Below are 12,691 nucleotides of genomic sequence, written 5' to 3'. Positions count from 1 at the left end.
ACTTCAACTGCTACCTTTTCAGTTGGTAGACTCTGCCCCCTTCTGTGAGTTTGTGGAATGTGTGGTTCCTCAGTGGCAGGTTCCCAAACGCCACTTTTTCTCACGGAAGGCGATTCTGGCTCTTTACCGGGATAGTGGAAAGCAATGTCTTGGCCTTGCTGGACATGGCGGTCAGCGGTAAGGTGCATATTACCGCTGACTCATGGTCCAGCATGCATGGACAGGGAGGTTACCTAAGTTTCACGGTGCATTGGGTGACTCTGCTGGCAGCTGGGAAGGATGCAGGACAAGCTGCAATAGTGTTGGAGGTTGTTCCGCCACCACGCCTCCGAAATGTCACTACTGGTGATTCTGACACACCTCTCTCCTCCACCCCCTCCTCTTCTTCTTCCTCCATGGCCTCTTTCTGTGCTTTGTCCTCTGAACCAGCGCGTGCTCCGTAGGCATTCAAGGGGCTACGCAAGTACGCAGGCCTAAAGATGCCATGCGGTGCTTAAGCTGGTGTGCTTGGGGGACAGGAGCCACAATGGGGCAGAGATTATGTCAGCTCTGCAGGGGCAGGTTCAGAGGTGGTTGACGCCACGCCAACTTAAACCAGGAATGGTGGTTTGCGACAATGGCACCAACCTCCTCTCCGCCCTCCGACAGGGACAACTGACCCATGTGCCCTGTTTGGCTCACGTCCTTAACTTGGTGGTGCAGCGGTTCTTGGGCAGGTACCCGGGCTTACAGGATGTCCTTAAGCAGGCCAGGAAAGTCTGTGTGCATTTCCACCGGTCATATAATGCCAGTGCTCGGCTGGCTGACCTCCAAAAGGAATTTAACCTGCCCAAGAACCGCCTAATCTGTGACATGCCCACCAGGTGGAACTCAACGTTGGCCATGCTGCAGCGGCTGCACAGCAGAGGGCCATCAATTAGTACATGTGCGACTATGGCACCAGTACAGGGTCAGGGGAGCTTGTTTTTTTTTCCCCACGCCAGAGGGCCATGATCAGGGATGCATGCACTGTCCTGTCACCATTTGAGCAGGCCACGAGGATGGTAAGCAGTGACAGTGCATGCATCAGTGACACTGTCCCCCTTGTCCACCTGTTGGAGCACACGCTGCGTGGAATAATGGACAGGGCACTTGAGGCAGAACAGAGGCAGGAAAAGGAGGACTTCCTTAGCTCTCAAGGCCCCTTTTATCCAGACAGTGTTCCTGCGTGCCCGCCGATCACACAGGAAGAGGACGTGGAGGAGGAGGAGGATTGTGTCAGCATGGAGGTGGAGCCTGGCACTCACCATCAGCAGCAGTCTTTAAAGTGGATGTAAACCCGAAATTTTTTTTATATCATTCTGTAGAGTATAAGATATCCTATCATTTGAGCCCAGTCTTGCCACAGAGAGTTAATCCATCTCTGAGCAATCCTCTTTTATTGTTCAGTGAGAAAAATCTTGACAAACTGAGAAAAACTTTGTCGAATACTCCCCCTTGCTGTGGGCATTATTTTTTAATTCCCTCCCCCACTCCTTTCTTCAGCAGCTCTGCAAGGATTGGCTGTTCCACACCTCAGCATGATTTGGCATGCTGAAGTCATGTGGTTACTTTCCTGTCTTTTCACTGGATGTTAGAGATCATAGCAGAAGTTCAGTGTTAGAAATAAACAGGAGAAAATGCATATTGACAAGGAGTGTAGAGGTGGGTGGGGAGTCTACTGACATCATGACTCCACCCACCGAGCTCCAGACAACAGACCCACCCACAGAATATGCAGTTTTTCGGGTATAATAACAGACAGAGGGGAGACATTTCACAGGTAAAGATACATACAGGAGGCATGTATATCCTTATAGATAACCCCTATGGCAGTAGTTTAGAAAGAATGACATTGGGTTTACATCCACTTTAAGGGATCATTTACAGTCCCAAGAAACCCATGGACTTGTACGTGGCTGGGAGGAGGTGGCTGCGGATCATGTCGTCCTTAGTGACCCAGAGGACTCCGGACCGAATGCCTCAGCAAACCTACGCTGCATGGCCTCCCTGATCCTGCAAAGCCTGTGGAAAGATCCTTGTATTCGTAGTTTCAAGGAGAGGGGTCGTTACTGGCTGGCAACCCTCCTTGATCCACATTACAAGAGTAAGGTTGCAGACTTTATCTTGCCATCGCAGAGGGAGCAGAGGATGAAACATCTTCGAGAGGCCTTGCAGAAAGGTCTGTGCAATGCGTTCCCAGAGACTGGGAGGTTACAAACTCCTATTCCTGGATAACGTGTTGCCGAGGCTTCGGTCAGTCAAAGAAGGAGTGGTGGAGAAGGTGGCCGTCTGACTGATGTGTTCAGACAATTTTTTAGTCTGCAGCCCCAAGATATGATCGGTTCCAGCAACCATCGCCAGCGTCTGTTTTACATGGTGCAGGAATACCTAGGGGCAAGATCTAACTTGGACACCTTTCCCACTGAAAATCCTCTGGGTTACTGGGTCTTGAGGATGGATCACTGGCCAGAGCTTGCACAGTATGCAATTGAGCTACTGGCCTGTCCTGCATCCAGTGTTCTTTCGGAACGCACATTCAGTGCTGCTGGAGGCTTTGTAACCAATCATAGGGTGCGCCTGTCCACCGACTCGTTCGATCGACTGACCTTCATAAAAATGAATCAGTCTTGGATCACCACCAGATACCAAGCACCTGATGCTGATGTAACCAAATAAATATTTTTGAAATGTTAGATCCCTTCAAGACTGCCTATGCTGATGCTGAGTGACTATCCTGTTATGCTGAGTGACTCTCCTCTTCCTCCTCAAGGATCATGATGTTAGCTTGTAAGAATATTTTTGTTTCTGGGCGCCACCACCAGTGGCTATGGCCCAATTTTTCAGCCCCTGTTTAACAGGGGCGTGTAATTACAATTTTTGATGCAATTCTTTGCAGCAGGGCTCGTTCCTGCACTCCAACTAGAGTATATGTGAGGGGTTGCAGTGTTGTGGCACCAGCACCAGAGGCTAAGGCCCAATTTTTCTGCCCCTGTTTAACAGGGGCGTGTAATTACAATTTTTGATGCAATTCTTTGCAGCAGGGCTCGTTCCTGCGCTCCAACTAGAGTATCTGTGAGGAGTTGCAGTGTTGTGGCACCAGCACCAGTGCCTAAGTCCCAATTTTTCTGTCCCTGTTCAACAGGGACATGTAATTACAATTCTTGATCTAATATTTCACAGCAGGGCCCCTTCCAGCGCCCACCAAGAGTAACTGTGAGGACTTACAGTGTTGTGGCACCAGCACCACCAAAAGCCCAATTTTTCTGCCCCTGTTCAACAGGTGCATGTAATTACAATTCTTGATCTAATATTTCACAGTAGGGCCCGTTCCAGCGCCCACCAAGAGTAACTGTGTGGACTTACAGTTAGTGTTGTGGCACCAGCACCACCACCATCACCAAAGGCCCAATTTTTCTGCCCCTGTTTAACAGGGGCATGTAATTACAATTCTTGATCTAATATTTCACAGCAGGGCCCTGTGAGGGCTTACAGTGTTGTGGCAACACCAACACCTAAGACCCCAATTTCTGCAGAGTATATAGGGCAGGCCCCTACTTTCAAACATCCAACTTACAAACGACTCCTACTTGCAAACGGAAGGAGACAACAGGAAGTGAGATGAAATCTACCCCTAGGAAGGGAAATTCTCTCCTGTAAATTTCTCATTTCCACTGATGCTTTATCACCAATCCTTGCTTCACTAAAACCCCCAAATTTTCTAAAAACATTTGTCATTGTGACAGAAAGTGAGGTGAAATCTTCTGAAGAGGAGCACAGACAGCAAAACAAATGTCACAGGGGTGATAACCCTTCCCTATGTTTTCCAAACAGTTTAAAAATAGATTTTTTGGCTGGAGCTACACTTTAAAAATGTACCAGTTCAAAATTACAACCACATTCTATTTTACAACAAACCTACAGTCCCTGTCTTGTTTGCACCGCCTGTATACTGCTGTTCAGAGTATATAGGTCCTGGGGGCCCCACGCCTTTCCTTTTTTTAATTTGGGTGCAGGGTTCCCCTTAATTTCCATACAAGACCCAAAGGGCCTGGTAATGGACTGGAGGGGGGGGGTGGTACCCATGCCGTTTGTCTCACTGATTTTCATCCATATTGTCGGGACCCGACATTACATTAAAGCCGCAAGCAGTCTTAAATGACTTTTATTCCTTTAAAAATGTCATTTTGTGCAGGGACTGTGCTAAGCACGGGAAACACGTGCCACTTTACAGGCATACTATAGACACCCCCCCAGGTACGATATTTAAAGGAATATTTCACTTTTTTTTTCACTTTAAGCATCATTAAAATCACTGCTCCCGAAAAAACGGACGTTTTTAAAACTTTTTTTTGCATTGATACATGTCCCCTGGGGCAGGACCCGGGTCCCCAAACCCTTTTTAGGACAATACCATGCAAATTAGCCTTTGAAATTAGCACTTTTGATTTCGAACGTTCAAGTCCTATAGACTTCAATGGGGTTCTAACGTTCATTCGAATTTTTGGTTCATTCGCAGGTTCTGGTGCGAACCGAACCGGGGGGTGTTCGGCTCATCCCTAGTTCCAAATGGCTTTTCTCCAAGTTTAGGAGCCATCTAAACTCGAGCAGTGTGGTGATAACCTGCTCTCTGTGGATCAATAGCTGCTTCTTGTCTTGGGACAGTAGCAGGAGGTCATCGAGATAGTGATACAAGCATATCCCTTTTGTTCTGATGACGGCCACTACTGCCAGAAGAACTTTTGAAAAGACTTGGGTGAGGTTTTTCAACTCAAAAGGGAGGCAAGTGAACTGTAGATGTTCTTGCCTGACTCTGAACCAGAGGTATTTGCGGAATTCTTCTGGCACAGGCACATGAAAATAGGCATCTTTTAAGTCGATTGAGATTAGCCAATCGCCTGGCTGCACCGTTTGCTGGATGGTAAACAAAGTCTCCATTTTGAATCTTTTGTATTTTATAAACTTGTTTAGGTAAGTTAGGTCTATCACGGGGCGCCATGAACCATTTTTCTTCTGCACAAGGAAGAGAGGGGAGTATACCCCCTGAAACTCTTTGCCTTTTGGGACAGGCACCGCGGCTCCTTGTACTATCAGTGAATCCACGTAGGATAGTAACACCTGCTTCTTGTCTTCTGACCATGCGTGGAGATAAATCTGGCGGGAGAAGTACTAGTGACGGACCATGTGGGGCCTACGGAGACAGTCTTGATGGTCCAGTAGTGCGAGATCAAGGCCACCCAGATGTGCCGGAAGAGAAGCAGATGCGCCCCCACCCGATTCACCTGGGCGGGCCCAATCTCAAAATGACTTAGCCGGCTCTCATCCACTGGACGCCTGGCTTTTAGCAGACTTTTGGAAGGATGTCTGACTTCTGCCCCAATTCCTTCTGAAATCTCAGCTGGGCCTGTAAGAGCGGGCTTCCCGTGAATGCTCAGTACTGCATCTTCTGCGCTGAGGCTTCTTTTGACTAAACAGGTGCCTATCCTGGGGCAGGAAACCCGATTTCCCACCCGTGGCTCAGGCTATGGCGCTATCCAGCCTGTTACCAAACAATGAGGGCCCTTCAAAGGGGATCCTACACCAGGCCTGCTTAGATGCTGGATCAGCGAGCAAAGGGCGCAACCATAGGGCCCGCTTAGCCATGACCGAGGATAGCTAATAGGCGGATCAGATCAATAGAAGCTTCCCCCAGGAAGGCCACTGCTAGCTTGAGCACGGAGTCTACATTCTCTGTCCAGGCTTCCATAGCCTTGGACATAGCCGCAAGGGCCAAGGCGGATTTACAAGCCATACCGGCTAGCCCGTAAATTCTCTTGAGGTCTTGATCTATTCTCCTCTCAAGGACACAGTGTTCTCTAAAGGAAGAGTGACGTGTTTGACCAGTCGCAATAATGCTGCATCTACAAGAGGGGCATTTTCCAGATATTTCACTTCCTCTAGCTTGAAGGGGTATAATCTGGAGGTTTTGCTTGACATAGAAGTCTTCTTGTCTATCTTGCTCCACTCCTCATCAATGATATCCTTCAATTCGGAAAGGATCGGGAAGTTGTAACGTTCCTTCCCCAGGTGCTTAAAGAACTTTCTTTGCTTAGCCGGAGGAGTGGAAGGATCTTCCCACTTAAGGGCCTCTTTGAAGGCCTTAATTAGTGGGGAAACAAGGGTGAAGCCCAAACCACTGACAAAATCATCTCCCTCCAATTATCTGAAGAGCCGGGGGAGGCATTGTAAGGCTGGAATGGGCCCGGATCCTCCTGGGCATCGTCAGCCAGGGAGCCAGACAGAGTGGTGGAATGGCTCAGCGTGCGGGTTGTATCCCACTCCTTTAGAGATTGCTGCACCATATGCTTAACAAGAGACTCCATTTGTTGGTTTTCCGTCTCTTTTTCCCCAACCGCATGGGCATAACGAATCACACAGTGACTTGCCCTCCAGAACTCGTGTCCAACATCCCCAGCAGGCTCCGCGATCAGAGCGGCTGGCATAGCGGTGGGTGCAGTGTCTGGAGGAGGAATGGGAACTCCTCTGCTGGTGGGTCCTAGACGGAGAGTCACGTCTGGACCTGTATGAGGAAGGTTGACGTTGCGGCCTGGCAAGGTCCCTGCCATTTTGGACAGTAAACTGACTGTCTGACCTGGAAGGGCTAAAAGAGAAGCAAATAAAACATGACTTTAGGGGATATGTCCATACCAGTGTGGACTTGGCCCCCCTTCTCACACCTCACGTACTTAGAGCGTGAGGGCTGGCCTCACAGAGGCCTATCCACGGCAACCTGGCGGATGAATAGGTGACAATCCTGCAGCTTTGTAGGAATGCTCACTCGTCCTAGGAAAAAGGAATGCAAATGCAGTGTAGCTTCCCCTTTAAGAGCCATCTCAGACCCCCCCTCACCCTGCACCATAGCCCCCAGGCTGAAGCTTACCTTCACCTGGAAGCCTGGTGCATGGAGGAGCAAGTTGCCCACAGGAATCCCCAATATGACAGGGGCTGACAGGGGTTTAAAATCCCCGCCATAATGATGTCACCGCCGTGCCCCGTCCGCGCCTGCCCAATGGCGACCTGCCGTAGAGCGCCTCTGCGACCGCCGGGTCCCCGGCCGCACTGCGCATGCGCGAAACCTCGGTTTCACCCGAGGATCGAGCATGTGCGGAAGCGAACTGGGCTGCAATCCGGAAGAGGGAGCCATGTTCAGGCCCCATAGTAGCAAGAGCAAAAGAAAGAAAAATTTGCAGGAAAGAGGGGACGTGAGGGGGAGACAGACGATCACATACAAAAATTTTCTGCCATGGAGGAAAGATAAATCTTCAGACCTGGGCCCTGGGCTATCTTCATACCGCTAGGAAGTATGCCCAGCAACAACCCTGATTGATTTGGACCTCTGAAAAAGTACGTACATTGTTTGTAGGTCCAAAGAGGAGGACAAAAAAGGAACGCAGTCTCTAGTGCATACTTACCAACTGTCCCATTTCCAGGATTTACACTATTTTCCCAAAATATTCGGTTTTTCCATGATTTTCCGCCACCGCAGCTAGAGGGCCGCCATTTTTAAGAAGACCAGGAACATGGCTGGGCGACATAACGGAGCTCCTGTGTTGCCGCCCACCCTCCACTCCGCTCCGCCCCGTCCCGCCTACCCCCAGCCCATTCTATTGTAACCACACGGCCGGGGCTCCGCTGGGGAAACCTGATGAAAGGGGGGGGGCTCCGCTGGGGAAACCTGTTGCAAGCGGGGGCTCCGCTGGGGAAACCTGATGTAAGGGGGGCTCCGCTGGGGACACCTGATGTAAGGGGGCTCTGCTGGGGAAACCTGATGTAAGGGGGCTCCGCTGGGGACATCTAATGTAAGGGGTGCTCCGCTGGGGACACCTGATGTAAGGGGGGGCTCCGCTGGTGACACCTGATGTAAGGGGGGGCTCCGCTGGTGACACCTGATGTAAGGGGGGGCTCCGCTGGGGACATCTAATGTAAGGGGGGCTCCGCTGGTGACAACTGATGTAAGGGGGGGCTCCGCTGAGGACATCTGATGTAAGAGGGGCTCCGCTGGGGAAACCTGATGTAAGAGGGGGCACTGCTGGGGACACCTGATGTAAGGGGGGCTCCGCTGGGGACACCTGATGTAAGGGGGGGCTCCGCTGGGGACATCTGATGTAAGGGGGGGCTCCGCTGGTGACACCTGATGTAAGGGGGCTCCGCTGGGGACATCTGATGTAAGGGGGGCTCCGCTGGGGAAACCTGATGTAAGGGGGGCACCGATGGGGACACCTGATGTAAGGAGGGCACTGCTGGGGACATCTGATGTAAGGGGAGCTCCACTGGGGACACCTGATGTAAGGGGGGCTCCTCTGGGGACACCTGATGTAAGGAGGGCACTGCTGGGGACACCTGATGTAAGGGGGGGCTCCGCTGGGGACACCTGATGTAAGGGGGGGCTCCGCTGGGGACACCTGATGTAAGGGGGGCTCCACTGGGGACTCCTGATGTAAGGGGGGCTCCGCTGGGGACATCTGATGTAAGGGGGGCACTGCTGGGGACACCTGATGTAAGGGGGGCACCGCTGGGGACATCTGATGTAAGGGGGGGCTCCGCTGGTGACACCTGATGTAAGGGAGGGCTCCGCTGGGGACATCTGATGTAAGGGGGGCTCCGCTGATGACACCTGATGTAAGGGGGGGCTCCGCTGGGGACATCTGATGTAAGGGGGGCTCCGCTGGTGACACCAGATGTAAGGGGGGCTCTGCTGGGGACACCAGATGTAAGGGGTGCACCGCTGGGGACATCTGATGTAAGGGGGGCTCCGCTGGGGACACCTGATGTAAGGGGGGCTCCGCTGGGGACACCTGATGTAAAGGGGGCTCCGCTGGGGACATCTGATGTAAGGGGGGCTCCGCTGGGGACATCTGATGTAAGGGGGCCCTGCTGGGGACATCTGATGTAAGGGGGGCTCCGCTGAGGACACCTGATGTAAGGGGGGCTCCGCTGGGGACACCTGATGTAAGGGGGCTCCGCTGGGGACATCTGATGTAAGGGGGGCTCTGCTGCGGACACCTGATGTAAGGGGGGCTCCGCTGGGGACATCTGATGTAAGGGGGGCTCCGCTGGGGACATCTGATGTAAGGGGGCCCTGCTGGGGACATCTGATGTAAGGGGGGCTCCGCTGGGGACACCTGATGTAAGGGGGGCTCCGCTGGGGACATCTGATGTAAGGGGGCCCTGCTGGGGACACCTGATGTAAGGGGGGCTCCTCTGGGGACATCTGATGTAAGGGGGGGGCTCCGCTGGGGGCACCTGATGCAAGGACGGACTCTGCTGGGACACCTTATGCAAGGACGGACTCTGCTGGGACACCTGATGCAAGGATGGATTCTGCTGGGGGCACCTGATGCAAGGACGGACTCTGCTGGGGGCACCTGATGCAAGGACGGACGGCTGATGGCAGGCAACGTGGCAGGTGACACGCTCAGGGATCCCACTGTTTCGGCATTATGGTGAGTTGAATGATTTAATTCTCTATTACGGGGGGCTAGACCGGATGTGGAGGTGAACGGAGGTGTGTGAGTCCTCTCCTTGCTCCAGCTCCCTGCTGTCATGTCTTATGGACTAATCCAGCTCTCAACGTTGCATTGCCTATGTTTGTTGGCCTCCTCTCTCCCTATCCTCCCCTTGCTGGCTAACTGCTCTACCGCTCTCATAACTTTATAATCTACCTTGGCGGAGCACCGTTCGGGTGATCCTGGTAAAGAAGTGGGAAGTACCCGTCAGTGGCGGCGGTCGGCTGCGTAGCTGTGCTCGTAGGCTGTTTTATTCTGGTTACCTAGCAGCGGTCTGAGTTCCCGCGAGAGCTACAAGTCTCACGGGACCTGCAGGAGAAGCGAGAGGAACGGCGTTTAGCTCGCTCTGCAATCCCTGGGAAAATGAAGGAAGGAAGGAAGGAGAGAAGCAGAAAGGGGAAAATATCCAGACCGGAGTCTCTGATGACAGGGGGGTCCACTGGATGGGCTTGACTGGGCTGAACGCTGGCTTTGCTCTGAGAGGACTTCAAGGTAACAACACTAAACTGTTTTCCTCTTTAATAATTACGATGTACTATGCTGAGGAGTTGTTGCAATGCATATACGGGTGCCTGCTTCTCTTAGCCTCTGAACAGTGTCTCAGCTTAACAAGGTGCAGAGGAACAGGGGTACTTCTTGTAGGTACCTTTCTAGCTTTTTGGGATAACGGATATACACTCTGGTATAGCTAAGGAAAGAGGAGAGGAGAAAAGAAGGTAAGAAAAGAAGAAAATGACCAAGAAGAAGGGGGAGGATCAGTCCCAGCTCCCACAGGAGAGCTGCCTGGCACAGGCCACTCGGTCATCCAAGGAAAAGGGGAACCCGGCAGCATCTGCATCGGTAGCGGCGGCTAAGTTGGAAAAATATGCCCATACTCCCTCGCACTCCCCAGTCAAGGGTAATCAACAGTCCCAAGAGAAAATCCTGATGGGAGGCACAGGGGACAGAAAAAGCACAAGTAAAGCTACTACAGCAACACTAACAGCTACGAAAGTTGCGCACAAAAAAAGCCCTGAGAGGGACCCCTTAGAAAAAATGGCTGCGGTAAATCCTGATACAGGGGTATTTAATGAACCTAAGCCTACATTGAAAGAGGTGCTGAGTGCAGTTAATGCTTGCAGGGGATCACTGAGTGACCTATGTGACCAGCTAAGAGGCCCTAAAGAAGAGTTGCGTTCAATGAGCCAAGACTTACAGAATGTGGTGGAGAGGACTTCCATGCTGGAGGAGAGGCTAAATCAACTAGAGGATATTTTACATGAATGAATGACTTGTATAGCGCTACCTATGCGAACTGAATCGCCTCAGGGCGCTTTTTGCTGCCGGTGTCCATCTGCAGTATAGCGTGGTCCTTGCCCCATGGGGTCCTGACACGCTTACAAACACATACACATACAACATACACATATTTGGCCAATTTTTCGACAGGATCTAATTAACCTACCAGCATGTCTTTGGAGTGTGGGAGGAAACCGGAGTACCCGGAGGAAACCCACGCAGGCACAGGGAGAACATGCAAACTCCAGGCAGATGGTGTCGTGATCGGGATCTGAACCGGCGACCCTATTGCTGCTAGGTGAATGTGCTAACCACTACACCACTGTGCTGCCCTCGCTGCCCTGCCACATCCTATGAGGCAGGAGTTTAAACTGATGCAGACTCAGTTAGATACTTATAAATCCAAAACGGATGAATTGGAAAATCGCCTGCGCAGACAAAATGTGAGGATCCTAGGCCTCCCAGAGGGAAGCGAAGGGTCCTGTCCTGAAGCATTTTTGGAAAGATGGCTCAGGGAGGTTTTTGGGGCTGAGACATTTTCGCATTTTTTCGCCATCGAGAGGGCACATAGAGTCCCCACCAGGTTAATCTCTCCAGGTACCCGTCCCAGACCATTGATCATGAAATTGTTTAATTACAAAGATAAGACAGTACTAATGCAGAAATCTAGGGACAAGGGGGACATTTTTTACAATGGTACTAGAATCTCAATTTACCCAGACTACTCCCCGGAATTGCAAAAGAAGAGGGCAGGATTTGCTGAAATTAAGCGTAGCCTGAGGACTATGAAATTAACATATGCATTGTTATACGCAACTGCGTATCGAAGCCCCAGGAGGGATACCATTTTTTGACTCAGCTGATAGGGCCACAAAATGGCTGGAAGAAAACAAAAAGAACTTTTAGAGCTGGAGTATCATTAATTGATTGATTTTTTTTTTTTTTTCTCCTTTTTCAAATTTTTTTTTTGTTGTGGGTTTTTTTTTTTTTTGTTGTTTTTTGACAGCAGGGATTGGAGGGGGAGAGGGGGTAGTTGTTGCATTGGGGACAGTTCCCAATGAGAGATTGCAAATGGTGGAGGAGGTTGGCTTTGTTGTTGATGGGGTGGTGTTTGTGAGTAGATTAGGGGGGTTGGGAAGGTTAAGCAGGGGAAAGTTTTTCTCCTTTGTCCCTGCTTGGGTAAAAGAGTGTGGGAATGAGTTGGTCAATGGGGTTAGTAGGGTCACAAGTTAAGCCCTCAGGGTGGGCCAAGAATGGCAGGGGGGAGGGGGAAGGGGGGGCACAGGGGTAAAGGAGTATGCACGCTTCAAATTACAATAAAGGGTTATATCACAGTATCACAAAAGCCGCAGAGGGGAAAGATAAAAATATCACATGGATTTTTGAGTCACTTATTCACATTTAAGATTTGTAAAAATAAATTTAGTAAGTGTAGTGGGTCGGGAAATTATGTATATAAGTTTTTACTTCCCTGCAATAATGGTTTGGTTGGGAGTATTGGAGGTTAAGCAAGTAGATAACTGTTTTTCACTGGTGGGTTGGAGTAGAGGGGTTTCTAGAGATCACAGGCACAAGAGGCAGATCTCTATATCTCTGCTCTCTTTTTGTGGGGTTTTGTATATTTGCACCTTGTACATATCCCCCTTTTTTTTTTTTTTTTTCTCTTTTTCTTTTTTTTTAATTGGTTTTCGCTGTTTATATATTAAAGTTTGTTTAGAATGGTAGGAATAACCTCTTGGAATATCCGGGGTATGGGGGATCCCATCAAAAAAACTACCGTATTTTCAGAATTGGAGTCCCATGGCACGGACCTGCTGTGCCTACAGGAGACACACCTGACCAACGAGTCT

This window comes from Aquarana catesbeiana, linkage group LG12, assembly GCF_042186555.1.
Source record: "Aquarana catesbeiana isolate 2022-GZ linkage group LG12, ASM4218655v1, whole genome shotgun sequence".
Taxonomy (NCBI): Eukaryota; Metazoa; Chordata; class Amphibia; order Anura; family Ranidae; genus Aquarana; species Aquarana catesbeiana.
Note: the sequence above shows the minus strand (reverse complement) of the source record.